The sequence below is a fragment of the Taudactylus pleione genome, unplaced genomic scaffold (genome assembly GCF_031769625.1).
Source record: "Taudactylus pleione unplaced genomic scaffold, aTauple2 ptg000100l, whole genome shotgun sequence".
Taxonomy (NCBI): domain Eukaryota; kingdom Metazoa; phylum Chordata; class Amphibia; order Anura; family Myobatrachidae; genus Taudactylus; species Taudactylus pleione.
Genome location: NW_028284502.1, coordinates 14,617,741 through 14,645,287, shown reverse-complemented (window position 1 = coordinate 14,645,287; position 27,547 = coordinate 14,617,741).

The window sequence follows — 27,547 nt, the reverse complement described above, 5'->3', positions numbered from 1 at the left end:
CGGGGTGAGAGCCCCTTCGCAGGCGTGGTTCCCGGGTGGGCTGAACAGGGTGAACCTTCTCCCTCCCTTTACCAGGAGCACGAGGGAGATACTGTGACTGAGCTGGCCCGATCAGGGAACCAGAGGGTGACCGGGGTGAGAGCCCCTTCGCAAGCATGGTTCCCGGGTGGGCTGAATAGGGCAAAACTTCTCCCTCCCTTTACCAGGAGCGCGAGGGAGATACTGTGACTGAGCTGGCCCGATCAGGGAACCAGAGGGTGACCGGGGTGAGAGCCCCATTGCAGGCGTGGTTCCCGGGTGGGCTGAACAGGGCGAACCTTCTTCCTCCCTTTACCAGGAGTGCGAGGGAGATACTGTGACTGAGCTGGCCCGATCAGGGAACCAGAGGGTGACCGGGGTGAGAGCCCCTTCGCTGACGTGGCTCCCGGGTGGGCTGAACAGGGCAAACCTTCTCCCTCCCTTTACCAGGAGCACGAGGGAGATACTGTGACTGAGTTGGCCCGATCAGGGGACCAGAGGGTGACCGGGGTGAGAGCCCCTTCGCAAGCATGGTTCCCGGGTGGGCTGAATAGGGCAAAACTTCTCCCTCCCTTTACCAGGAGCGCGAGGGAGATACAGTGACTGAGCTGGCCCGATCAGGGAACCAGAGGGTGACCGGGGTGAGAGCCCCATTGTAGGCGTGGTTCCCGGGTGGGCTGAACAGGGCAAACCTTCTCCCTCCCTTTACCAGGAGCACGAGGGAGATACAGTGACTGAGCTGGCCCGAGCAGGGAACCAGAGGGTGACCGGGGTGAGAGCCCCCTCCACCAGTGCGGGAGCCCCGTTGGTCTCACGGCCAGGCTGAACGGGGATGACCCTTCCCTTCTCCCTTCCCTGCGGCGCACTGCTGCCCGGTGGCAGACAGGGGAACTGCAACTTCCGGACGTCCCGATGAGGTTTTGAAAAAGGGCCCAATGCCAGGACCCAGTTCCAGGAGGCCGGGTAAAATCCGCCGGCATCCCGGCCAGGGCTCCAGGAGAGCATGGGAGAGCCTGCGAGCGAGGTGTCCCGGCCAGGGCTCCAGGAGAACATGGGAGATTCTGTGAGTGAGGCGTCCCGGCCAGGGCTCCAGGAGAGCATTGGAAATATGTACAACTGTAAAGACCAGCATATGTACACACGTCCCAATTGTCCCAGCATGGTAACTTGTGGGGTTACTACAATTTGTATTGCTGCAATAAGCTGTGATGCAGATTGTTAGTCCACAACTATGATAAACAGATCCCTTAAACTTTTAATTACATGGTACAAGAATACCTGGAGGACGAGTCTCAGCTGAACATTGATCTTTCTGGCACCCTCAGGGATCTTGTGGGCCAGACTCACATGGTGCGCCTTTACCTGCAGGAGGAAGGGAGGACAGCAGAGAGTTAGTTACTGAGCACCGGCACACTCAGAGACAGGAGATTATGGATGGGTAACCTACGTGTCCTCACACAGACATGTAATGCCATAGGTGTATCTTTTATTATTGATTGAGCCTATAGTAGATATTTATAACATATTTTAATTGGCAGCTGAATTTCAAATAGAATTTCAGTATTTAATTCTATAATACTACAATGAATGACTAGATCTATTATATATAATTGGAATGTATTTGTTTTACTAGTTTTATCTGGAGATTTCCATGCATTTGTTCACATTTGAATTAATCGGCCAATATATCTGCTGCACGTCGGAGGGTGTGAGTAGAAATCCTATAGTCGGGGCTATTCATCATTGCTTTGAATTGATCGCAGCCATGGACTTGTCCACTACCAATTATTTTTATTTCTTTTACAAATATAAAGGACTATTCAGACCCACTCGCTATGATGCATACTCTCGCTGCTGCCGATGGTATGCAGTGTATATGCATTGTGTGCCATCATATGCATCGCAGTCCGCATGTGTATACCTTAGCAAAAGTTCACAATGCATTCGCTCTCTGCGCATAGACAGCCCAGCAGAGTGAGTGACAGGAGAAGCCGTTTGTAGGTAGTAACAAGGGCTGGCCATTATAAACGGGGGAGTGGAGGTGCAAACGCTGGCATGCCTGAGCATCTAAACAGCATGTTAGAGGTGTGCATAATTATAAGACAGCATCATAGTACACGTCACCTGGCTTGTTTTTACACTGAAGTGCTTGCAGTGCTTGCAGCAGGATATGGTCAACGTCAAGCGCTGCGATAGCATCTGATGTACCGATGGTTACATACACTTCTGGGACATGGCCTGCACAAGTGGGCATCTTAAAACAGGCTGGTGGGTGTCTGCATACACTATGTGATCACATTATAAGAAACACTGGGTGTGCGGTAGCACTGCCTATGCAATTTGCATACACCGTGCGAGCGATCGCATCTACCGAGTGGCTCTGAATCAGGCACTATGGCCCTCATTCAGAGCCGCTCGTTAGCGGCAGTACGCTCGTTCCGAGTGATGTTTGCACATCTGCGCATGCGTACGCTTTTTAGTACGCATGCGCGAACCAGTCAGTGCGGCCGAAAATCGTTTGTACGCTATATAGCGAGTGCCTGCTATTTTGAGTGACAGAATGAGGCGTATGTGGGTGGTAACAGGGGAAGGTGCTTGAAAATGGGGAGTGGAGATCCGAACGCAGGCGTGCTTAAAGGTCAAAACGGGCGTTTTATGGGTGTGTATATTTAAAACAGCAGCGTCATTGACCACGTCACTGGGTTATTTTAGAGCCAGAACTGCTCGCAAATTTGTGGTAGCAAACACCAACCACAAGAATAGCGAGCAGTTCATACGCTGGTCGATGTACTCGATTAATCTAATAAATAGCGGACATGACGTAGGATGCGTGCGGCCAGGGGGCGTTTTTAACAAATAAACGAGCGTATGTTTTGCTCGTTCGTTCAGACTTAGAGGTGTGAACAGACTGCAATGTGCGTACGGATCATTTGAATAGCCACCCCTTGTTTTTAAACGAACGACCGCAAATAGCGAACGGCTCTGAATGAGGGCCAATGTTCTTGCGAGATCATTTGTACTACAAGAAACCTATTTTACTTTTCTCATATTGTGTATAAATTGTGACACTTCTGGAGTAATATAAGATGAAAATGTCAGGGTAATAGGCATTACAAAGGTGTAAAAATGCTAGGACATAAGGAAAAGTTAAGTAACCACAATGACACTGAAAACAGTTACCTCAGGTATTGCCAGGTGTTTTCTTGGCATAGGGACCACGGGCTCAGGTACTGCCAGGTGTTATCCTGGCATGGGGTCCACAGGCTTAGGTACTGCCAGGTGTTTTCTTGGCATGGGGTCCACAGGCTCAGGTATGGCCAGGTGTTTTCTTGGCATGAGGTCCATGGCCTCAGTTACTGCCAGGTGTATTCTTGCCATGGGGACCACGGCCTCAGGTACTGCCAGGTGTTTTCTTGGCATGGGGTCCACGGGCTCAGGTACTGCTAGATGCATGGGGTACACGGCTTCAGGTACTGCCAGGTGGTTTCTTGGTATTGGGTCCATGGATGACAATTTAGGCAGCAACACCCTAAAAAGAGAAAACAGACACATTTGCACCTAAAGGACTTCAAGAGATAGTAACAATAGCTAAGATAATACCCATAATAATACCCATATCCACTGGCATAAATTCATCCCAGATGCCCGAAGGCAGGTTATAATTTGGTGATCCCCCCTGTCACAGCTGCTGACACTGTAATGTAGCAATTTGCATGCAGACAGGCTATAGATAGAAGAAGGCAGCAGCTGGTGGTCTGACATGGAGCTCTCCACTAGTGTATGGTGGCTTCTCAGGTGCCGGGAAGGGGTACTATGTATTGGGCAGCCATGACGGTACACACCGGGGACATAGTTACAGCCCTAAGTGGGGTGAATATGTTGTGGACAATGGAGGAGGTGCCCCTTCAGAGCTGGAGCCCGGTGGCAGGTGCCTCCATTGTCTCCCATAGTTCTGCCCCTGCCCACAGCTAGTTATTATGGTGTACTATTATTAACATTTATATAGTAATAGCTAAAAAAATACTTTATCACAATCTGTTCTTATCTATACATTACATACATTTTCATCATTTTACATTTTTATCCATAAATCACATTGTTACATATTGTTCATGTGATATCCGCACAAAGTACTTACCCAGATCGTCTCATAGGACCAGTCCTTATGGGCTGGCTCTATGGAAATGAATACAGAAATAGTACAGTTACTACTATGTCTGGTATATGTTTTGCTTCAGTTAGTCAATGGATTATAGTTTGGAAGTGTAAACCCCTATTTGTTCGTATTTTTCCTGGGTCAGTTGCTTCCTTTGCCTAATCTGTAACTGTAAAGACCGGCATATGTACACACCTCCCAACCTCCCAGCATGGTAACTTGTGGTGTAACTACAATCTGTATTGCTGCAATAAGTGGTGATGCAGATTGTTAGTGCACAACTATGATAAACAGACCCCTCAATCTTTTCATTATAAGATACATGAATACCTGGAGAATGAGGATCTCTGAGTTGCACTTTCCTTTCTCTTGTAGCCTCAGGGATTTTGTGGGGGGCGCAAACACGGTTCCTCTCCACCTGCAGGAGGAAGGGTAAACAGCAGAGAGTTAGTTACTGGGAACCGACACAGTCACAGAAAACAGGGAGACAGGAGATTATGGATGGGTAACCTACGTGTCCTCACACAGACATGTAATACCACAGGTGTAACATTTATGACTGATTGAGCCTGTAGTAGATATTTTTAACATAATTTAATTGGCAGCTGAATTTTCAATAGAAAGTAAAAGATCACATTCCAACCAATCTTCTAAGGAAACAGATTTTGAATGTTCATAATGTTTATTTTATTTAATAATAAATCCCTTGTTCCACCACAGTTATACCCAGTAACAGGGGCATATCTATAATGGGTGCAGGGTATGCTGTGCACACATGCCCCCGGGCCCGCACCGCACACTCTGCACCCATATTATGTAAAACTTACCTCTCTGAGGTCCCACGTCGGGTCTCCCAGTGCTGCTCAAACAGCGGAAAATGGGCACTGCGGCCATTTCTCTGGTGTTTTGTGCATGCGCTGTGAGGAAATCGCCAGGAAAATGGTGATTTCCCCGGCGATGTGCACATGCACAATAGACTCTGGGAACACTCTAGTGCCCAGGGTCTATTGATTCTGCAGTGGCCGGTCAGCTGTGTCAGTCGGCTGCTGGCCTCCGGAGTGAGAGGAGGGGGCCCATGATGGGGGATGCACACAGGCCCCCTCCTCTCTAAAGACACCCCTGCCCAGTAACATAGATAAATATGCAGCTACCCCTTTGGGGCTGCTCACCAGTGTTTTGATGTGCTTGGCCTTGCTCCCGTAGGTGAGTGTGCTGCGAGAGTCTTCATAGGCAGCATCCGCAGGGCTGATGTGTGTGATCATCACCATTCTGCTCCTGCCACTCAGTGCACCCTGTGATAGATAAAGCTCTGGTTATAGGAGAGATCACTGAGGAATCCTTGTACATTGTAATGAGCAGCTTATAGATCTATTACTATTGTTTTATACTATGTTTGTGAGAAACAAATGATTGCACAATTTACTAATAAAATGGTTGATTGCAGCTATTGTCTGAGATACTGTAAAACAGCAGAACAATTTGTTAGGAGCAATATTCCTGATGACTGGGGTTCCGGCTTGGATGCTGTGGCCACATCCCCTGTACACAGGACCTCAGCATTTACAATGAGCTTTGGCCACACTCCCATACACTAGACCACACACTTCTTTAGTACCAGGGCATTATAAAGTCTCCTAATGGCCCTGTTTGCTAACTCACATTCATATTCCTAATGCATGTATCCCAAAAAGATATCTAAGAAGTGACTAATGCTACTTATACATCAGCCATGGGTGTATCCAGGGCGTATTAAGAGAGGGGGTGGCCCGTGTTCACTCCCCGTCCAGGGCTCCCTCCTCTCTCCCCAGCTGCTGTCAGCGAACTGATGTCAGCAGTAGACTCAGAGCAATAGAGTGTGCCCAGAGTCTACTGTGTATGCGCATGTCACCTGGAAAATAGCGTGGCAGCCATTTTCCTGGTGACTTCTTACAGTGCATGTGCAAAATGCTGGGAAAATGGCTGCGGCGGGAAAATGCTACTGTTGTAATCACCAATGTAGTCACCGGAAAAATGACATGGGTGCCATATTTCCAAAGTTCTGCACATGCGCAGTAGAGAAAGCGCAGTGCTAGAGTATAATTAGTGCATGTGCCTGTAAGAGAAGGAGGAGACCTGCATGGAGACTGTACACAGGGCCCTTCTCTCTTATCATTATTCCTGACATCAGGTACAGTTGTATTGTCATATATTTGTAAGAAATCTCATAGTAATAACATACCTTTAGCAGTCAGGTCAATTTGCTGTCCCGATAATTGATATGGCTGCCTGGTCTCTTATGTAGCGCCATAATGCAATTCCTTAGGGCCAGGAGCGAGCGGTTTATATAGCCACTTTCTCTCAGGGTTTGGCCAGTGTTCTTAGTCTGATATAGAAACAGAAAAGATAATGAAGACACATTGACTTCAGTCACAATGTGGATGTGGTACAAACACAAACTATTGTATGATAAAACTAATTGCACAATTTACTTCAATTGTGTCCCAAGTCAGTGACTCCCATTCCCCTTAGTTATTGATATTGGCTGAAATGCTTTTTTTACTTTATGTAATTTAACCCAAGCTACTAAAAAAATGTAATTCCATTATTAGTATCATTAATTTGATACTGGTTTATGTTATTATTAAAAACTGACTTTAATAAAAATGTTATATAATTTGTTATGAGTAAGGTCTCAGGGGTGGGGGTCACAGAAATAAATGTATCTAACCAAGGGGACAGTGGCCTGTAACAGATTGGGAATCACCGCTCTAAAGGGAGAAAGGCCACACTTATGGAGCACTACAAATATAAGAAAAAAGAGCTATAAACATGAAAGGCTCTGTTATAACTCCTTCATTACGAAAAGATGCAAAAACAAATGACAACGTTCATAAGAGCTTTAATCAAAGAAAAGAGCTTACTTTACATGCCACCTCAGAATACAGGACAGGACTACCCTAGGACTACTTAGCTCTCTGATAATTATACACATAATGGATTGTCATTTACGTTGCACAGCGCAAGAGCAGCTTTGGCCTCGACATGTGCCTCAATTTGTGTGAGCAGGGTGATAATTACTTATGGGACACCAGTGCCACCCCACAGCCCTTGCTCCTGGCTAGAAGGGTGCCTGAAATCCTGCAGTCAGGATTGCTGCTGCAGCACCCATGGAGTATCCTGCAGACACTCCAGATGGGCACCTTGCATAGTATATGCACCCCATCATGCATCCTGAGGACACCCAGCCAGCGCTGTGCTTATTGAAGCTGCCAACCACAGCCCCCCTACATGACTTAATGATGTCATGCAATATCATGACATGGTGCGCTCAGGGGGTGGGGGTGGCCCAGGGTGCAATTATGCCCTGTTACGGCTCTGTGTGCAAGTGCACCTAGATTTCCATCAGGGTTTAACTTTACCAAGTAAGGTGGCAGCATTTGCAGAGGAGCGGAAGAATATAAAGGTGAGGAGTTGGGGGAGGGAAGGTGACCCTAGCATAATATGTATAGTGTTGGTGCACCACTGCTCATTATTATAAAGAGCAGACCAGGACCAAAATCTTGCACAGTGCACATCTGGTGATTGTTCTCTAGGTTGCAGAGGTGTTCTGGGTGGACTATCTGTGCTCACTGGTGCAACACCAAAGCATTTAGCATAGTGCAGTTTTAGTAACTTTCTATATTCCTAAAAACACATTGTATGTTCCTCTTTGTGATTGTGTGGGTTCTTTCTAGGTGCTCTGGTTCCCTCCAAAATCATACTGGCAGGTGACTTTGCTGCTAGCCAAAAAAATTTATCTGTGTGTGTGCTCTTGCAATTTTATCTTTCTGGGGACTTGGGGTGGATGGCACACCAACACCGGTGGGAAATCTAGCACAGTGGGGACCTAAAATGAAGTACCCATGAGTCAAACCATTGGGGACGAAAGAGGAGGCATGTCCCTGTTACCCCACATAGCAATTGGGCATGTCCCTGAAAATCACGTTTCCAAGAGTGTTATGGGTGTCGGTGTGCATGCCATGCTGAGGGTGTGTGTTTAAGAGATCTCTGACCGACAAAAAAAAAAAAAAGGAAGAAACTTTTGGGCACTGCTGCAATACTGATTTCAACCTGTAAGTGGCGACTAGGCTCCCCGTGGCAGCAGCAAGACTTCCCGGGGGGAGACTAAAAAAATTGACCGGGGTGTTGCTGCGCATCCACCAGGGGGGCACCTGGGGGGGCGTGTCCCCACCTTACACTCGTCCCATGTTTTAATTTCATGGGTGGCTATTTTAAAAAAATAAAATAAATATTTGGGGTGCAGTGGTGCTGTGCGTCCACCGGGGGGCATTTCTGCACATTACACTCTCCCCATGTTTTAATTTCATGGGCGGCTATTTAAAAAAAATAAAATAAATTGGGGTGCAGTGGCGCGGCTCGTCCACCGGAGGGGCATTTCTGCACCTTACACTCTCCCCATGTATTAATTTCATGGGCGGCTATTTTTTTTTCACTAAAAAAAATGTTGGGGTGCAATGGTGCCACGTGTCCATGGGGGGGAGGCGTGTCCCCACCTTACACTCTCCCCGTGTTTTAATTTCATGAATGGCTATTTAAAAAAAAAAATGTTTTGGGGTGCTGTCGCGCTGCATGTCACTGGGGGGCATTTCTGCACCTTACACTCTCCCCATGTTTCATGGGCGGCTATTTAAAAAATACTCCCCTCTGCGGAGGCCCCAATGAGGTCGGATCAGGGTGCCCGCATCCGGCCGGCACTTCCAAGGCCTCGGGGAAGAGAGGGAGAAGACGCCGCTGAAGGTGGCACACAGCAACGATGCTGTGATGTCTGGGGGAATTCCTCCGCCGGATTGTTAGGAGCGGGCAAGACAGAATGCCATGGGGGGTCTTCTCCCACCCGAGGAGGCCCAGGCCAGGCTCCATGAGACCCATGGGGACTCGGTGAGTGAGGTGGCCCGGAGAGGGAACCAGGAGCGTAAGGGAGATACTGTGACTCAGCTGGCCTGATCAGGGAACCAGAGGGTGACCGGGGTGAGAGCCCCTTCGCAGGCATGGTTCCCGGGTTGGGCTGAACAGGGCGAACCTTCTCCCTCCCTTTACCAGGAGCGCGAGGGAGATATTGTGACTGAGCTGGCCCAATCAGGGAATCAGAGGGTGACCAGGGTGAGAGTCCCTACGCAGGCGTGGGTCCCGGGTGGGCTGAACAGGACTAACCTTCTCCCTCCCTTTACCAGGAGCGTGTGGGAGATACTGTGAGAGCTTTCCTGATCAGGGAACCAGAGGGCAGGGGTGTATCTAGTAGTCCGAGCGCCCCTGGCATACCAAGGGACTGGCACCCCCCTCCAATGACTGATTTTACTGAAAAAAAAACGAACACACACTGGGGGTAGTTTAATTCACACACATGTAGAAATAGGGAGAATATTTTTTCTATTTCCCCTTTTAATATATATATATACATATATATATATATATATATATATATATATATATATATATATCTTTTATAAACTTACTCTATTGTACCCACTGTTTAAAAACACAGGTAAATATTGAAAACATTGCGTCAAAAACAAACAAAAAGCATTATGGGTAAAATAATTTACATATATTTAAATAGGACTGTCTATACTGCATTATGCTTTTTAACAACTCCACCTTATAATTCACTAAGATGACAGCCCACAATGGTCCTTTCCTAAAACCCACATAAGAATAAAGACTGTCCATGTACATTTGGTCCCATTCCCCCAACATGACAGTAACCACAACCTACAAGGATCATGACTAAACTCTCAATGTGAGGAAAAATAAGTTTACTATACTTACACTGGGGGTAGTTTAATTTACACGCCTGTAGAAATAGGGAGACTATATATATATATATATATATATATATATATTTTATTTTTTTTTTCTTTATATATATTTGTATATTTATTTCAGTTATAACACATAGTACATGCAATGCACTGTTTATTAATTTCTATATGTCAACAACACTGGAAAAGACGGCATCAATAACAAATAAGATGCATTGTGGATAAGACAATTTGCATATATGCAAATTACCTTGTGATTGATGGGGCACTTTTTTCCTGCATGATTGACATATGGGAATCAGTGAGTGGTGGTGGGTAAGGGCCATCTAGGCCAATAGGAAGAAATGTCCCTACCAGAGGGTGACCGGGGTGAGAGCCCCTTCGCAGGTGTGGTTCCCGAGTGGGCTGAATAGGAGCACGAGGGAGATACTATGACTGGGAGATTCTGCGAGCAAGACAACCCGGCCAGGGCTCCAGGAGACCATGGGAGATTCTGCGAGCGAGGCATCCTGGCCAGGGCTACAGGAGAGCATGGGAGCTTCTGTGAGCGAGGCATTCCGGCCAGTGCTCCAGGAGAGACACCCGGTGGCAGACAGGGGAACTGCAACCTCCGGAAGTCCCTATGAGGTTTTGAAAATGGGCCCGATGCCGGGACCCAGTTCCAGGAGGCCGGGTAAAATTTGCCGGTGCCCCGCAAAATGTGGCGCGCAGCAGCGATGCCGTGACATCCGGGGGAATTCCTAGGGCAGATTCACAGTTGGCAAGAGGTGAGAGAGAGAGAGCCAGGAAGAGATCTATGGGGGCGACGTGTCCTGGTCAGGGCTCCATGAGAGCATGGGAGATTCTGCGAGTGAGGTGGCCCGGAGAGGGGACCAGGAGTGCGAGGGAGACACTGTGACTGAGCTGGACCGATCAGGGAACCAGAGGGTGACTGGGGTGAGAGAGCCCCTTCGCAGTTGTGGTTCCCGTGTGGGCTGAACAGGGTGAACCTTCTCCCTCCCTTTACCAGGAGCATGAGGGAGATACTGTGACTGGCGGTGAGACAAACGGGGCTCCAGGAGAGCAATGGAGATTCTGCGAGCGAGGCATCCCGGCAAGGGCTCCAGGATAGCATGGGAGTTTCTGCGAGTGAGGCGTCCCAGCCAGGGCTCCTGGAGAGCATGGGAGATTCAGCGAGTGAGGTGTCCTCGCCAGGGCTCCAAGATAGCATGGGAGATTCTGCGAGCGAGGCATCCCGGCCAGGGCTCCAGGAGAGCATGGGAGATTCTGCGAGCAGGGCATCCCGGCCAAAGCTCCAGGAAAGCATGGGAGATTCTGTAAGCGAGGCATCCCAGCCAGGGCTCAAGGAGAGCAGGGGAGATTCTGAGAGCGAGGCGTCCTGGCCAGGGCTCCAGGATAGCATGGGAGATTCTGCAAGCGAGGCATCCCGGCCAGGGCTCCAGAAGAGCATGGGAGATTCTGCAAGCAAGGCGTCCCAGCCAAAGCTCCAGGAAAGCATGGGAGATTCCGCAAGCGAGGTGTCCCAGCCAGGGCTCCAGTAGAGCATGGGAGATTCTGCGAGTGAGGTGTCCCAGCCAGGGCTCATATAGAGCATGGGAAATTCTGTGAGCAAGGCATCCTGGCCAGGGCACCAGGAGAGCATTTCAGATTCTGGGAGCGAGTCATCCTGCCCAGGGCTCAAGGAGAGAATGGGAGATTCTGAGAGCGAGGTGTCCCGGCCAGGGCTCCAGTAGAGCATGGGAGATTCTGTAAGCGAGGCGCCCTGTCCAGGGCACCAGGAGAGCATTTCAGATTCTGGGAGTGTGTCATCCTGCCCAGGGCTCCAGGAGTGCATGGGAGATTCTGAGAGCGAGGCGTCCTGGCCATGGCTCCAGGAGAGCATGGGAGATTTTGAGAGCGAGGTGTCCCGGCCAGGGCTCCAGGAGAGCATGGGAGAATCTGCGAGCATGGCGTCCCATCCAGGGCTCCAGGAGAACATGGGAGGCTCGGCAAGCGAGGCGTACTAGCCAGAGTTCCAGGAGAGCATGGTAGATTTTGGGATCGAGGCGTCCCGGCCAGGGCTCCAGGAGAGAATGGGAGATTCTGCAAGTGAGGCATCCTGGCCAAAGCTCCAGGAGAGCATGGGAGATTCTGCGGGTGAGGCAACCCGGCTAGAGCTCCAGGAGAGTATGGGAGATTCTGCAAGTGAGGCATCCCGGCCAAAGCTCCAGGAGAGCATGGGAGATTCTGCAAGAGAGGCATCCCGGCCAGGGCTCCAGGAGAGCATGGGAGATTCTGCAAGCGAGGCGACCTGGCCAGGGTTCCAGGAGAGCATGGGATATTCTGTGAGTGAGGCATCCTGGCCAGTGCTCCAGGAGAGACACCCGGTGGCAGACAGGGGAACTGCAACCTCCGGAAGTCCCTATGAGGTTTTGAAAATGGGCCCGATGCCGGGACCCAGTTCCAGGAGGCCGGGTAAAATTCGCCGGTGCCCTGCAAAATGTGGCACGCAGCAGCGATGCCGTGACGTCCAGGGGAATTCCTCGGGCGGATTCATAGTTGGCGAAGAGGTGAGAGAGAGAAAGCCAGGAAGAGATCTGTGGGGGCAACGTTTCCTGGCCAGGGCTCCATGAGAGCATGGGAGATTCTGCGAGTGAGGTGGCCCGGAGAGTGAACCAGGAGCACGAGGGAGATACTGAGACTGAGCTGGCCTGATCAGGGAACCAGAGGGTGACCGGGGTGAGAGGGACCCTTCGCAGTTGTGGTTCCCGAGTGGGCTGAACAGGGCGAACCTTCTCCCTCCCTTTACCAGAAGCACGAGGGAGATACTGTGACTGGTGGTGAGACCAACGGGGCTCCAGGAGAGCAATGGAGATTCTGCGAGTGAGGCATCCCAGCCAGGGCTCCAGGATAGCATGAGAGTTTCTGCGAGTGAGGTGTCCTTGCCAGGGCTCCAGGATAGCATGGGAGATTCTGCGAGCAAGGCGTCCCAGCCTGGGCTCCAGGAGAGCATGGGAGATTCTGCGAGCAGGGCATCTCGGCCAAAGCTCCAGGAAAGCATGGGAGATTCTGCAAGCGAGGCATCCCGGCCAAAGCCCCAGGAAAGCATGGGAGATTCTGTAAGCGAGGCATCCCGGCCAGGGCTCCATGAGAGCATGGGAGATTCTGAGAGCAAGGCATCCTGGCCAGGGCTCCATAAGAGCATGGGAGATTCTGCAAGCGAGGTGTCCCAGCAAGGGCTCCAGTAGAGCATGGGAGATTCTGCAAGCGAGGTGTCCCAGCCAGGGCTCCAGAAGAGCATGCGAGATTCTGTGAGCAAGGCATCCAGGCCAGGGCACCAGGAGAGCATTTCAGATTCTGGGAGCGAGTCATCCCGCCCAGGGCTCCAGGAGAGCATGGGAGATTCTGAGAGCGAGGCATCCCAGGCAGGGCTCCAGTAGAGCATGGGAGATTCTGTGAGCGAGGCATCTGGTCCAGGACACAAGGAGAGCATTTCAGATTCTGGGAGTGAGTCATCCCGCCCAGGGCTCCAGGAGAGAATGGGAGATTTTGAGAGCGAGATGTCCCGGCCAGGGCTCCAGGAGTGCATGGGAGATTCGGCGAGTGAGGCGTACTGGCCAGAATTCCAGGAGAGCATGGGAGATTTTGGGATCGAGGCTTCCCGGCCAGGGCTCCAGGAGAGAATGGGAGATTCTGCAAGCGAGGCATCCCGGCCAAAGCTATGGGAGATTCTGCGAGCGAGGCATCCTGGCTAGAGCTCCATGAGAGCGTGGGAGATTCTGTGAGTGAGGTAGCCAGGGGGGTAGGGCTCCAGGGGAGAATGGGAGATTTTGAGAGCAAGGCATCCCAGCCAAAGCTCCAGGAGAGCATGGGAGATTCTGCGAGCGAGGCATCCTGGCCAAAGCTCCAGGAGAGCATGGGAGATTCTACGGGCGAGGCAACCCGGCCAGAGCTTCAGGAGAGTATGGGAGATTCTGAAAGCGAGGCATCCCGGCCAAAGCTCCAGGAGAGCATGGGAGATTCTGCAAGTGAGACATCCCGGCCAGGGCTCCAGGAGAGCATGGGAGATTCTGAGAGCAAGGCGTCCTGGCCAGGGCTCCATGAGAGCATGGGAGATTCTGCAAGCGAGGTGTCCCAGCAAGGGCTCCAGTAGAGCATGGGAGATTATGCAAGCAAGGTGTCCCAGCCAGGGCTCCAGTAGAGCATGCGAGATTCTGTGATCAAGGCATCCAGGCCAGGGCACCAGGAGAGCATTTCAGATTCTGGGAGTGAGTCGTCCTGCCCAGGGCTCCAGGAAAGCATGGGAGATTCTGAGAGCAAGGCATCCCGGGCAGGGCTCCAGTAGAGCATGGGAGATTCTGTGAGCGAGGCATCTAGTCCAGGATACAAGGAGAGCATTTCAGATTCTGGGAGTGAGTCATCCCGCCCAGGGCTCCAGGAGAGAATGAGAGATTTTGAGAGCAAGATGTCCCGGCCAGGGCTCCAGGAGTGCATGGGAGATTCTGCAAGCAAGGCGTCCCATCCAGGGCTCCAGGAGAGCATGGGAGGTTCGGCGAGCGAGGTGTACTGGCCAGAATTCCATGAGAGTATGGGAGATTTTGGGATCGAGGCATCCCGGCCAGGGACCCAGGAGAGAATGGGAGATTCTGCAAGTGAGGCATCCCAGCCAAAGCTACAGGAGAGCATGGGAGATTCTGCGAGCAAGGCGTCCCGGCCAGAGCTCCAGGAGAGCATGGAAGATTCTGCGAGCGAGGCATCATGGCCAGGGCTCCAGGAGAGAATGGGAGATTTTGAGAGGAAGGCGTCCCAGCCAGGGCTCCAGGAGAGCATGGGAGATTCTGCGAGCGAGGCATCCCAGCCAAAGCTCCAGGAGAGCATGGGAGATTCTGCAAGTGAGGCGTCCTGGCCAAAGCTCCAGGAGAGCATGGAAAATTCTGTGAGCAGGGCATCCCAGCCAAAGCTCCAGGAAAGCATGGGAAATTCTGCGAGCGAGGCATCCCGGCCAGGGCTCCAGGAGAGCATGGGAGATTCTGCAAGCAAGATGACCCAGCCAGGGCTCCAGTAGAGCATGGGAGATTCTGTGACCGAGGCGTCCTGGCTCGGGAACCAGGAGAGCATTTCAGGTTCTCCCACCCAGGGCTCCAGGAGAGCATGGGAGATTCTGGGAGTGAGACATCCCGGCCAAGGCTCCAGGAGAGCATGGGAGATTCTGCGAGCGAAGTGTCCCTGCCATGGCTCCAGGAGAGCATGGGAAATTCTGCGAGCAGGGCGTCCCGGCCAGGGCTCCAGGAGAACATGGGATATTCTGCGAGTGGGGAATCCTGGCGAAAGCTCCAGGAGAGCATGGGAGATTCTGTGAGCGAGGTGTCCCAGCTAGGGCTCCAGGAGAGTATGGGAGATTCTGTGAGTGAGGCAGCTCGGCCAGCACTCCAGGAGAGCATGGAAGCAAGCACGGCATCCTTGCCAGGGCTCCAGGAGAGCATGGGAAATTCTGTGAGCAGGGCATCCTGGCCAAAGCTCCAGGAAAGCATGGGAAATTCTGCGAGCGAGGCATCATGGCCAGGGCTCCAGGAGAGAATGGGAGATTTTGAGAGGAAGGCGTCCCAGCCAGGGCTCCAGGAGAGCATGGGAGATTCTGCGAGCGAGGCATCCCAGCCAAAGCTCCAGGAGAGCATGGGAGATTCTGCAAGTGAGGCGTCCTGGCCAAAGCTCCAGGAGAGCATGGGAAATTCTGTGAGCAGGGCGTCCCAGCCAAAGCTCCAGGAAAGCATGGGAAATTCTGCGAGCGAGGCATCCCGGCCAGGGCTCCAGGAGAGCATGGGAGATTCTGCAAGCAAGGTGACCCAGCCAGGGCTCCAGTAGAGCATGGGAGATTCTGTGACCGAGGCGTCCTGGCTCGGGAACCAGGAGAGCATTTCAGGTTCTCCCACCCAGGGCTCCAGGAGAGCATGGGAGATTCTGGGAGTGAGACATCCCGGCCAAGGCTCCAGGAGAGCATGGGAGATTCTGCGAGCGAAGTGTCCCTGCCATGGCTCCAGGAGAGCATGGGAAATTCTGCGAGCAGGGCGTCCCGGCCAGGGCTCCAGGAGAACATGGGATATTCTGCGAGTGGGGAATCCTGGCGAAAGCTCCAGGAGAGCATGGGAGATTCTGTGAGCGAGGTGTCCCAGCTAGGGCTCCAGGAGAGTATGGGAGATTCTGTGAGTGAGGCAGCTCGGCCAGCACTCCAGGAGAGCATGGAAGCATGCACGGCATCCCTGCCAGGGCTCCAGGAGAGCATGGGAAATTCTGTGAGCAGGGCATCCTGGCCAAAGCTCCAGGAAAGCATGGGAAATTCTGCGAGCGAGGCATCCCGGCCAGGGCTCCAGGAGAGCATGGGAGATTCTGCAAGCAAGGTGACCCAGCCAGGGCTCCAGTAGAGCTTGGGAGATTCTGTGACCGAGGCGTCCTGGCTCGGGCACCAGGAGAGCATTTCAGGTTCTCCCACCCAGGGCTCCAGGAGAGCATGGGAGATTCTGGGAGTGAGACATCCCGGCCAAGGCTCCAGGAGAGCATGGGAGATTCTGCGAGCGAAGCATCCCTGCCATGGCTCCAGGAGAGCATGGGAAATTCTGCGAGCAGGGCATCCCGGCCAGGGCTCCAGGAGAACATGGGATATTCTGCGAGTGGGGAATCCTGGCCAAAGCTCCAGGAGAGCATGGGAGATTCTGTGAGCGAGGTGTCCCAGCTAGGGCTCCAGGAGAGTATGGGAGATTCTGTGAGTGAGGCAGCTTGGCCAGCACTCCAGGAGAGCATGGAAGCAAGCACGGCATCCCTGCCAGGGCTCCAGGAGAGCATGGGAGATTCTGCAAGTGAGGCGTCCCTGCAAAGGCTCCAGGAGAGCATGGGAGATTCTGAGAGCGAGGCATCTCGGCCAGGGCTCCAGGAGAGGATGGGAGTTCTTGAAAGCGAGGCATCCCGGCCAGGGCTCCAGTAGAGCATGGGGGATTCAGCGAGCATGACATCTTGGCAAGGGCTCCAGGAAAGCATGGGAGATTAGGGAAGAGAGGCATCCTGGCTAGGGCTCCAGGAGAGCATGGGAGATTCTGAGAGTGAGGCGTGCCGGAAAGGGCTCCAGGAGAGCATGGGAGATTCTGAGAGCGAGACGACCTGGCCAGGGCTCCAGTAGAGCATGGGAGATTCTGTGAGTGAGGCAGATCGGCCAGCGCTCCAGGAGAGCATGGAAGGTTCTGCAAGCACGGCATCCCTGCCAGGGCTCCAGGAGAGCATGCGAGATTCTGCAAGTGAGGCATCCCTGCAAAGGCTCCAGGAGAGCATGGGAGATTCTGAGAGTGAGGCGTGCCAGAAAGGGCTCCAGGAGAGCATGGGAGATTCTGAGAGTGAGGCGTCCCAGCCAGGGCTCCAGTTGAGCATGGGAGATTCTGCGAGCGAGGCGTCCCAGCCAGGGTTCCAGGAGAGCATGGGAGATTCTGCGAATGAGGCATCCTGACTAGGTCTCCACTAGAGAATGGGAGATTCTGCGAGCTAGGTGTCCCGGCCAAAGCTCCAGGAGAGCAGGGGTTATTCTGCGAGCGAGGCATGCCTACCCTGTGTTGCTCTGCCACCCGGTGGCAGACAGGGAAACTGCAACCTCCAGAAGTCCCGATGAGGTTTTGAAAAAGAGCCTGATGCTGGGACCCAGTTCCAGGAGGCCGGGTAATATCCGCCAGTGACCCGCAAAAGGTGGTGTGTAGCAGTGATACCATGACATCCGGGGGAATTCCTCAAGTGTATTCACAGATGGCGAAAAGGAAATAGAGAGAGAGCCAGGAAGAGATTCGTGGGAACGAGGTGTCCCAGCCAGGGCTCAAGGAGTGTATGGGATATTCTGCGAGACAGGCGTCCCAGCCAGGGCTCCAGGAGAGCATGGGAGATTCTGAGAGCGTGGTGTCCTGGCCAAAGCTCCAGGAGAGCATGGGAGAATCTGTGGGAGAGGCATCCCGGCCAGGGCTCCAGAAGAGCATGGATGATTCTGCGAGCAAGGCAGCCAGGGTAGGGCTCCAGGAGAGCATGGGAGATTCTGCGAGCGAGGCAGCCAGTGCAGGGATAAAGGAGAGCATGGGAGATTCTGCGAGAGGGGCGTCCCAGTCAGGGCTCCAGGAGAGCATGGGAGATTCGGCGAGCGAGGCAGCCAGGGCAGGGCTCCAGGAGAGCATGGGAGATTCTGCGAGCAAAGTGTCTCGACCAGGGCTCCAGGAGAGCTTGGGAGATTCTGCGAGTGAGACATCCCGGCCAAAGCTCCAGGAGAGCATGGGAGATTCTGCGAGCGAGGCACCCGGCCAGGGCTCAAGGAGAGCATGGGAGATTCTGTGAACGAGGCGTCCCGGCCAGGGCTCCAGGAGAGCATGGGAGATTCTGCGAGCAAGGCAGCCATGGCAGGGATAAAGGAGAGCATGAGAGATTCTGCGAGTGAAGTGTCCCAACCAGGGCTCCAAGAGAGCTTGGGAGATTCTGCAAGTGAGGTATCCTGGCCAAAGCTCCAGGAGAGCATGGGAGATTCTGCGAGTGAGGTGTCCCAGTCAGGGCTCCAGGAGAGCATGGGAGATTCTGCGAGCGAGGCAGCCAAATCAGGGCTTCAGGAGAGCATGGGAGATTCTGAGAGCGAGGCGTCCCGGCCAGTGCTCCAGGAGAGCATGGGATATTCTGCGAGTATGGCGTCCCGGCCAGGTCTCCAGGAGAGCATGGGAGACTCTGTGAGCGAGGCATCTTGGCCAAGCCTCCAGGAGAGCATGGGAGATTCTGCGAGTGAGGCATCCCGGCCAGGGCACCAGGAGAGCATGGGAGATTCTGCGAGTGAGGTTTCCATGCAGGACTCCAGAAGAGTATGGGAGATTATGAGAGTGAGGCATCCCGGCCAGGGCTCCTGGAGAACATGGGAGATTCTGCAAGCGAGGCGTCTCGGCCAGGCCTCCAGGAGAGCATGGGAGATTCTGCGAGCAAGGCATCCCATCCAGGGCTCCAGGAGAGCATGGGAAATTCTGTGAGCGAGGCGACCCAGGAGAGCATGGGAGATTCTGTGAACGAGGCATCACCGCCAAAGCTCCAGGAGAGCATGGGAGATTCAGCGGGTGAGGCATCCTGGCCTGGGCTCCAGGAAAGCATGGGAGATTCTGCAAGTGAGGCATCCCGGCCAGGGCTCCATGAGAGCATGGGAGATTCTGCGAGCAAGGCAGCCAGGGCAGGGATAAAAGAGAGCATGGGAGATTCTGCGAGCGAAGTGTCCCAACCAGGAGAGCATGGGATATTCTGTGAGTGAGGCATCCCTGCCAAAGCATGAGGAGAGCATTGGAGATTCTGCAAGCGAGGCATCCCGGCTGGGCTCTTGGAGAGAATGGGAGATTCTGTGAGTGAGGCAGCTCGGCCAGTGCTCCAGGAGAGAATGGAAGGTTCTGCAAGCACGGCATCCCTGCCAGGGCTCCAGGAGAGCATGGGAGATTCTGCAAGTGAGGCATCCCTGCAAAGGCTCCAGGAGAGCATGGGAGATTCTGAGAGCGAGGCATCCCTGCCAGGGCTCCAGTAGAGCATGGGAGATCTTAAAAGCGAGGCGTTCCGGCCAGGGCTCCAGTAGAGCAAGGAGGATTCAGCGAGCGTGACATCCCGGCCAGGGCTCCAGGAAAGCATGGGAGATTTCAGAAGAGAGGCTTCCCGGCTAGGGCTCCAGGAGAGCATGGGAGATTCTGAGAGCGAGGCGTGCCGGAAAGGGCTCCAAGAGAGCATGGGAGATTCTGAGAGTGAGGCGTCCCTGCCAGGGCTCCAGTTGAGCATGGGAGATTCTGCGAGCGAGGCGTCCCGGCCAGGGCTCCAGGAGAGCATGGGAGATTCTGCGAATGAGGCATCCTGACTAGGTCTCCACTAGAGAATGGGAGATTCTGTGAGCGAGGTGTCCCGGCCTGGGCTCCAGGAGAGAATGGGAGATTCTGCGAGCGAGGCCTCCTGGCCAGGGCTCCAGGAGAGCATGGGAGATTCTGCGAGTGAGGCATCCCGGCCAGGGCTCCAGGAGAGCATGGGAGATTCTGCGAGCGAGGCATCCTGGCCAGGGCTCAAGGAGAGCATGGGAGATTCTGGGAGAGAGGCGTCCCGGTCAAGGCTCCAGGAGAGCATGGGAGATTCTGCGAGCGAAGCGTCCCTGCCACGGCTGCAGGAGAGCATTCTGGCCAGTGCTCCAGGAGAGCCACCCGGTGGCAGACAGGGGAACTGCAACCTCCGGAAGTCCTTATGAGGTTTTGAAATTGGGCCTGATGCCGGGACCCAGTTCCAGGAGGCCGGGTAAGATTCTGCGAGCGAGGCATCCTGGCCACGGCTCCAGGAGAGCATGGGAAATTCTGCGAGCGAGGTGTCCCAGCCAGGGCTCCAGGAGAGCATGGGAGATTCTGCGAGCAAGGCGTCCCAGCCAAATCTCCAGGAGAGCATGGGAGATTCTGTGAGGGAGGCATCCTGGCCAAAGCTCCAGGAGAGCATGGGAGATTCTGCGAATGAGGCAGCCCAGCCAGGGCTCCAGGAGAGCATGGGAGATTCTGCGAGTGAGGCTTCCTAGCCAAAGCTCCAGGAGAGCATGGGAGATTCTGCGAGTGAGGCGTCCCAGCCAGGGCACCAGGAGAGCATGGGAGATTCTGCGAATGAGGCATCCTGACTAGGTCTCCACTAGAGAATGGGAGATTCTGTGAGCGAGGTGTCCCGGCCAGGGCTCCAGGAGAGAATGGGAGATTCTGCGAGCGAGGCCTCCTGGCCAGGGCTCCAGGAGAGCATGGGAGATTCTGCGAGTGAGGCATCCCGGCCAGGGCTCCAGGAGAGCATGGGAGATTCTGCAAGCGAGGCATCCTGGCCAGGGCTCAAGGAGAGCATGGGAGATTCTGGGAGAGAGGCGTCCCGGTCAAGGCTCCAGGAGAGCATGGGAGATTCTGCGAGCGAAGCGTCCCTGCCACGGCTGCAGGAGAGCATTCTGGCCAGTGCTCCAGGAGAGCCACCCGGTGGCAGACAGGGGAACTGCAACCTCCGGAAGTCCTTATGAGGTTTTGAAATTGGGCCTGATGCCGGGACCCAATTCCAGGAGGCCGGGTAAGATTCTGCGAGCGAGGCATCCTGGCCACGGCTCCAGGAGAGCATGGGAAATTCTGCGAGCGAGGTGTCCCAGCCAGGGCTCCAGGAGAGCATGGGAGATTCTGCGAGCAAGGCGTCCCAGCCAAATCTCCAGGAGAGCATGGGAGATTCTGTGAGCAGGGCGTCCCAGCCAAAGCTCCAGGAAAGCATGGGAAATTCTGCGAGCGAGGCATCCCGGCCAGGGCTCCAGGAGAGCATGGGAGATTCTGCAAGCAAGGTGACCCAGCCAGGGCTCCAGTAGAGCATGGGAGATTCTGTGACCGAGGCGTCCTGGCTCGGGAACCAGGAGAGCATTTCAGGTTCTCCCACCCAGGGCTCCAGGAGAGCATGGGAGATTCTGGGAGTGAGACATCCCGGCCAAGGCTCCAGGAGAGCATGGGAGATTCTGCGAGCGAAGTGTCCCTGCCATGGCTCCAGGAGAGCATGGGAAATTCTGCGAGCAGGGCGTCCCGGCCAGGGCTCCAGGAGAACATGGGATATTCTGCGAGTGGGGAATCCTGGCGAAAGCTCCAGGAGAGCATGGGAGATTCTGTGAGCGAGGTGTCCCAGCTAGGGCTCCAGGAGAGTATGGGAGATTCTGTGAGTGAGGCAGCTCGGCCAGCACTCCAGGAGAGCATGGAAGCAAGCACGGCATCCTTGCCAGGGCTCCAGGAGAGCATGGGAAATTCTGTGAGCAGGGCATCCTGGCCAAAGCTCCAGGAAAGCATGGGAAATTCTGCGAGCGAGGCATCATGGCCAGGGCTCCAGGAGAGAATGGGAGATTTTGAGAGGAAGGCGTCCCAGCCAGGGCTCCAGGAGAGCATGGGAGATTCTGCGAGCGAGGCATCCCAGCCAAAGCTCCAGGAGAGCATGGGAGATTCTGCAAGTGAGGCGTCCTGGCCAAAGCTCCAGGAGAGCATGGGAAATTCTGTGAGCAGGGCGTCCCAGCCAAAGCTCCAGGAAAGCATGGGAAATTCTGCGAGCGAGGCATCCCGGCCAGGGCTCCAGGAGAGCATGGGAGATTCTGCAAGCAAGGTGACCCAGCCAGGGCTCCAGTAGAGCATGGGAGATTCTGTGACCGAGGCGTCCTGGCTCGGGAACCAGGAGAGCATTTCAGGTTCTCCCACCCAGGGCTCCAGGAGAGCATGGGAGATTCTGGGAGTGAGACATCCCGGCCAAGGCTCCAGGAGAGCATGGGAGATTCTGCGAGCGAAGTGTCCCTGCCATGGCTCCAGGAGAGCATGGGAAATTCTGCGAGCAGGGCGTCACGGCCAGGGCTCCAGGAGAACATGGGATATTCTGCGAGTGGGGAATCCAGGCGAAAGCTCCAGGAGAGCATGGGAGATTCTGTGAGCGAGGTGTCCCAGCTAGGGCTCCAGGAGAGTATGGGAGATTCTGTGAGTGAGGCAGCTCGGCCAGCACTCCAGGAGAGCATGGAAGCATGCACGGCATCCCTGCCAGGGCTCCAGGAGAGCATGGGAAATTCTGTGAGCAGGGCATCCTGGCCAAAGCTCCAGGAAAGCATGGGAAATTCTGCGAGCGAGGCATCCCGGCCAGGGCTCCAGGAGAGCATGGGAGATTCTGCAAGCAAGGTGACCCAGCCAGGGCTCCAGTAGAGCTTGGGAGATTCTGTGACCGAGGCGTCCTGGCTCGGGCACCAGGAGAGCATTTCAGGTTCTCCCACCCAGGGCTCCAGGAGAGCATGGGAGATTCTGGGAGTGAGACATCCCGGCCAAGGCTCCAGGAGAGCATGGGAAATTCTGCGAGCAGGGCGTCACGGCCAGGGCTCCAGGAGAACATGGGATATTCTGCGAGTGGGGAATCCAGGCGAAAGCTCCAGGAGAGCATGGGAGATTCTGTGAGCGAGGTGTCCCAGCTAGGGCTCCAGGAGAGTATGGGAGATTCTGTGAGTGAGGCAGCTCGGCCAGCACTCCAGGAGAGCATGGAAGCATGCACGGCATCCCTGCCAGGGCTCCAGGAGAGCATGGGAAATTCTGTGAGCAGGGCATCCTGGCCAAAGCTCCAGGAAAGCATGGGAATTTCTGCGAGCGAGGCATCCCGGCCAGGGCTCCAGGAGAGCATGGGAGATTCTGCAAGCAAGGTGACCCAGCCAGGGCTCCAGTAGAGCTTGGGAGATTCTGTGACCGAGGCGTCCTGGCTCGGGCACCAGGAGAGCATTTCAGGTTCTCCCACCCAGGGCTCCAGGAGAGCATGGGAGAATCTGGGAGTGAGACATCCCGGCCAAGGCTCCAGGAGAGCATGGGAGATTCTGCGAGTGAGGCGTCCCAGCCAGGGCACCAGGAGAGCATGGGAGATTCTGCGAGTGAGGCAGCCAGGGCAGGGATAAAGGAGAGCATGGGAGATTCTGCGAGTGAGTCTTCCTAGCCAAAGCTCCAGGAGAGCATGGGAGATTCTGCGAGTGAGGCGTCCCAGCCAGGGCACCAGGAGAGCATGGGAGATTCTGCGAGTGAGGCAGCCAGGGCAGGGATAAAGGAGAGCATGGGAGATTCTGTGAGCGAATTGTCCCGACCAGGGCTCCAGGAGAGCATGGGAGATTCTGCGAGCGATGCGTCCCGGCCAGGGCTCCAGGAGAGCATGGGAGATTCTGCGAATGAGGCATCCTGACTAGGTCTCCACTAGAGAATGGGAGATTCTGTGAGCGAGGTGTCCCGGCCAGGGCTCCAGGAGAGAATGGGAGATTCTGCGAGCGAGGCCTCCTGGCCAGGGCTCCAGGAGAGCATGGGAGATTCTGCGAGTGAGGCATCCCGGCCAGGGCTCCAGGAGAGCATGGGAGATTCTGCGAGCGAGGCATCCTGGCCAGGGCTCAAGGAGAGCATGGGAGATTCTGGGAGAGAGGCGTCCCGGTCACGGCTCCAGGAGAGCATGGGAGATTCTGCGAGCGAAGCGTCCCTGCCACGGCTGCAGGAGAGCATTCTGGCCAGTGCTCCAGGAGAGCCACCCGGTGGCAGACAGGGGAACTGCAACCTCCGGAAGTCCTTATGAGGTTTTGAAATTGGGCCTGATGCCGGGACCCAATTCCAGGAGGCCGGGTAAGATTCTGCGAGCGAGGCATCCTGGCCACGGCTCCAGGAGAGCATGGGAAATTCTGCGAGCGAGGTGTCCCAGCCAGGGCTCCAGGAGAGCATGGGAGATTCTGCGAGCAAGGCGTCCCAGCCAAATCTCCAGGAGAGCATGGGAGATTCTGTGAGCAGGGCGTCCCAGCCAAAGCTCCAGGAAAGCATGGGAAATTCTGCGAGCGAGGCATCCCGGCCAGGGCTCCAGGAGAGCATGGGAGATTCTGCAAGCAAGGTGACCCAGCCAGGGCTCCAGTAGAGCATGGGAGATTCTGTGACCGAGGCGTCCTGGCTCGGGAACCAGGAGAGCATTTCAGGTTCTCCCACCCAGGGCTCCAGGAGAGCATGGGAGATTCTGGGAGTGAGATATCCCGGCCAAGGCTCCAGGAGAGCATGGGAGATTCTGCGAGCGAAGTGTCCCTGCCATGGCTCCAGGAGAGCATGGGAAATTCTGCGAGCAGGGCGTCCCGGCCAGGGCTCCAGGAGAACATGGGATATTCTGCGAGTGGGGAATCCTGGCGAAAGCTCCAGGAGAGCATGGGAGATTCTGTGAGCGAGGTGTCCCAGCTAGGGCTCCAGGAGAGTATGGGAGATTCTGTGAGTGAGGCAGCTCGGCCAGCACTCCAGGAGAGCATGGAAGCAAGCACGGCATCCTTGCCAGGGCTCCAGGAGAGCATGGGAAATTCTGTGAGCAGGGCATCCTGGCCAAAGCTCCAGGAAAGCATGGGAAATTCTGCGAGCGAGGCATCATGGCCAGGGCTCCAGGAGAGAATGGGAGATTTTGAGAGGAAGGCGTCCCAGCCAGGGCTCCAGGAGAGCATGGGAGATTCTGCGAGCGAGGCATCCCAGCCAAAGCTCCAGGAGAGCATGGGAGATTCTGCAAGTGAGGCGTCCTGGCCAAAGCTCCAGGAGAGCATGGGAAATTCTGTGAGCAGGGCGTCCCAGCCAAAGCTCCAGGAAAGCATGGGAAATTCTGCGAGCGAGGCATCCCGGCCAGGGCTCCAGGAGAGCATGGGAGATTCTGCAAGCAAGGTGACCCAGCCAGGGCTCCAGTAGAGCATGGGAGATTCTGTGACCGAGGCGTCCTGGCTCGGGAACCAGGAGAGCATTTCAGGTTCTCCCACCCAGGGCTCCAGGAGAGCATGGGAGATTCTGGGAGTGAGACATCCCGGCCAAGGCTCCAGGAGAGCATGGGAGATTCTGCGAGCGAAGTGTCCCTGCCATGGCTCCAGGAGAGCATGGGAAATTCTGCGAGCAGGGCGTCACGGCCAGGGCTCCAGGAGAACATGGGATATTCTGCGAGTGGGGAATCCAGGCGAAAGCTCCAGGAGAGCATGGGAGATTCTGTGAGCGAGGTGTCCCAGCTAGGGCTCCAGGAGAGTATGGGAGATTCTGTGAGTGAGGCAGCTCGGCCAGCACTCCAGGAGAGCATGGAAGCATGCACGGCATCCCTGCCAGGGCTCCAGGAGAGCATGGGAAATTCTGTGAGCAGGGCATCCTGGCCAAAGCTCCAGGAAAGCATGGGAAATTCTGCGAGCGAGGCATCCCGGCCAGGGCTCCAGGAGAGCATGGGAGATTCTGCAAGCAAGGTGACCCAGCCAGGGCTCCAGTAGAGCTTGGGAGATTCTGTGACCGAGGCGTCCTGGCTCGGGCACCAGGAGAGCATTTCAGGTTCTCCCACCCAGGGCTCCAGGAGAGCATGGGAGATTCTGGGAGTGAGACATCCCGGCCAAGGCTCCAGGAGAGCATGGGAAATTCTGTGAGCAGGGCGTCACGGCCAGGGCTCCAGGAGAACATGGGATATTCTGCGAGTGGGGAATCCAGGCGAAAGCTCCAGGAGAGCATGGGAGATTCTGTGAGCGAGGTGTCCCAGCTAGGGCTCCAGGAGAGTATGGGAGATTCTGTGAGTGAGGCAGCTCGGCCAGCACTCCAGGAGAGCATGGAAGCATGCACGGCATCCCTGCCAGGGCTCCAGGAGAGCATGGGAAATTCTGTGAGCAGGGCATCCTGGCCAAAGCTCCAGGAAAGCATGGGAATTTCTGCGAGCGAGGCATCCCGGCCAGGGCTCCAGGAGAGCATGGGAGATTCTGCAAGCAAGGTGACCCAGCCAGGGCTCCAGTAGAGCTTGGGAGATTCTGTGACCGAGGCGTCCTGGCTCGGGCACCAGGAGAGCATTTCAGGTTCTCCCACCCAGGGCTCCAGGAGAGCATGGGAGAATCTGGGAGTGAGACATCCCGGCCAAGGCTCCAGGAGAGCATGGGAGATTCTGCGAGTGAGGCGTCCCAGCCAGGGCACCAGGAGAGCATGGGAGATTCTGCGAGTGAGGCAGCCAGGGCAGGGATAAAGGAGAGCATGGGAGATTCTGCGAGTGAGTCTTCCTAGCCAAAGCTCCAGGAGAGCATGGGAGATTCTGCGAGTGAGGCGTCCCAGCCAGGGCACCAGGAGAGCATGGGAGATTCTGCGAGTGAGGCAGCCAGGGCAGGGATAAAGGAGAGCATGGGAGATTCTGTGAGCGAATTGTCCCGACCAGGGCTCCAGGAGAGCATGGGAGATTCTGCGAGCGATGCGTCCCGGCCAGGGCTCCAGGAGAGCATGGGAGATTCTGCGAATGAGGCATCCTGACTAGGTCTCCACTAGAGAATGGGAGATTCTGTGAGCGAGGTGTCCCGGCCAGGGCTCCAGGAGAGAATGGGAGATTCTGCGAGCGAGGCCTCCTGGCCAGGGCTCCAGGAGAGCATGGGAGATTCTGCGAGTGAGGCATCCCGGCCAGGGCTCCAGGAGAGCATGGGAGATTCTGCGAGCGAGGCATCCTGGCCAGGGCTCAAGGAGAGCATGGGAGATTCTGGGAGAGAGGCGTCCCGGTCACGGCTCCAGGAGAGCATGGGAGATTCTGCGAGCGAAGCGTCCCTGCCACGGCTGCAGGAGAGCATTCTGGCCAGTGCTCCAGGAGAGCCACCCGGTGGCAGACAGGGGAACTGCAACCTCCGGAAGTCCTTATGAGGTTTTGAAATTGGGCCTGATGCCGGGACCCAATTCCAGGAGGCCGGGTAAGATTCTGCGAGCGAGGCATCCTGGCCACGGCTCCAGGAGAGCATGGGAAATTCTGCGAGCGAGGTGTCCCAGCCAGGGCTCCAGGAGAGCATGGGAGATTCTGCGAGCAAGGCGTCCCAGCCAAATCTCCAGGAGAGCATGGGAGATTCTGTGAGCAGGGCGTCCCAGCCAAAGCTCCAGGAAAGCATGGGAAATTCTGCGAGCGAGGCATCCCGGCCAGGGCTCCAGGAGAGCATGGGAGATTCTGCAAGCAAGGTGACCCAGCCAGGGCTCCAGTAGAGCATGGGAGATTCTGTGACCGAGGCGTCCTGGCTCGGGAACCAGGAGAGCATTTCAGGTTCTCCCACCCAGGGCTC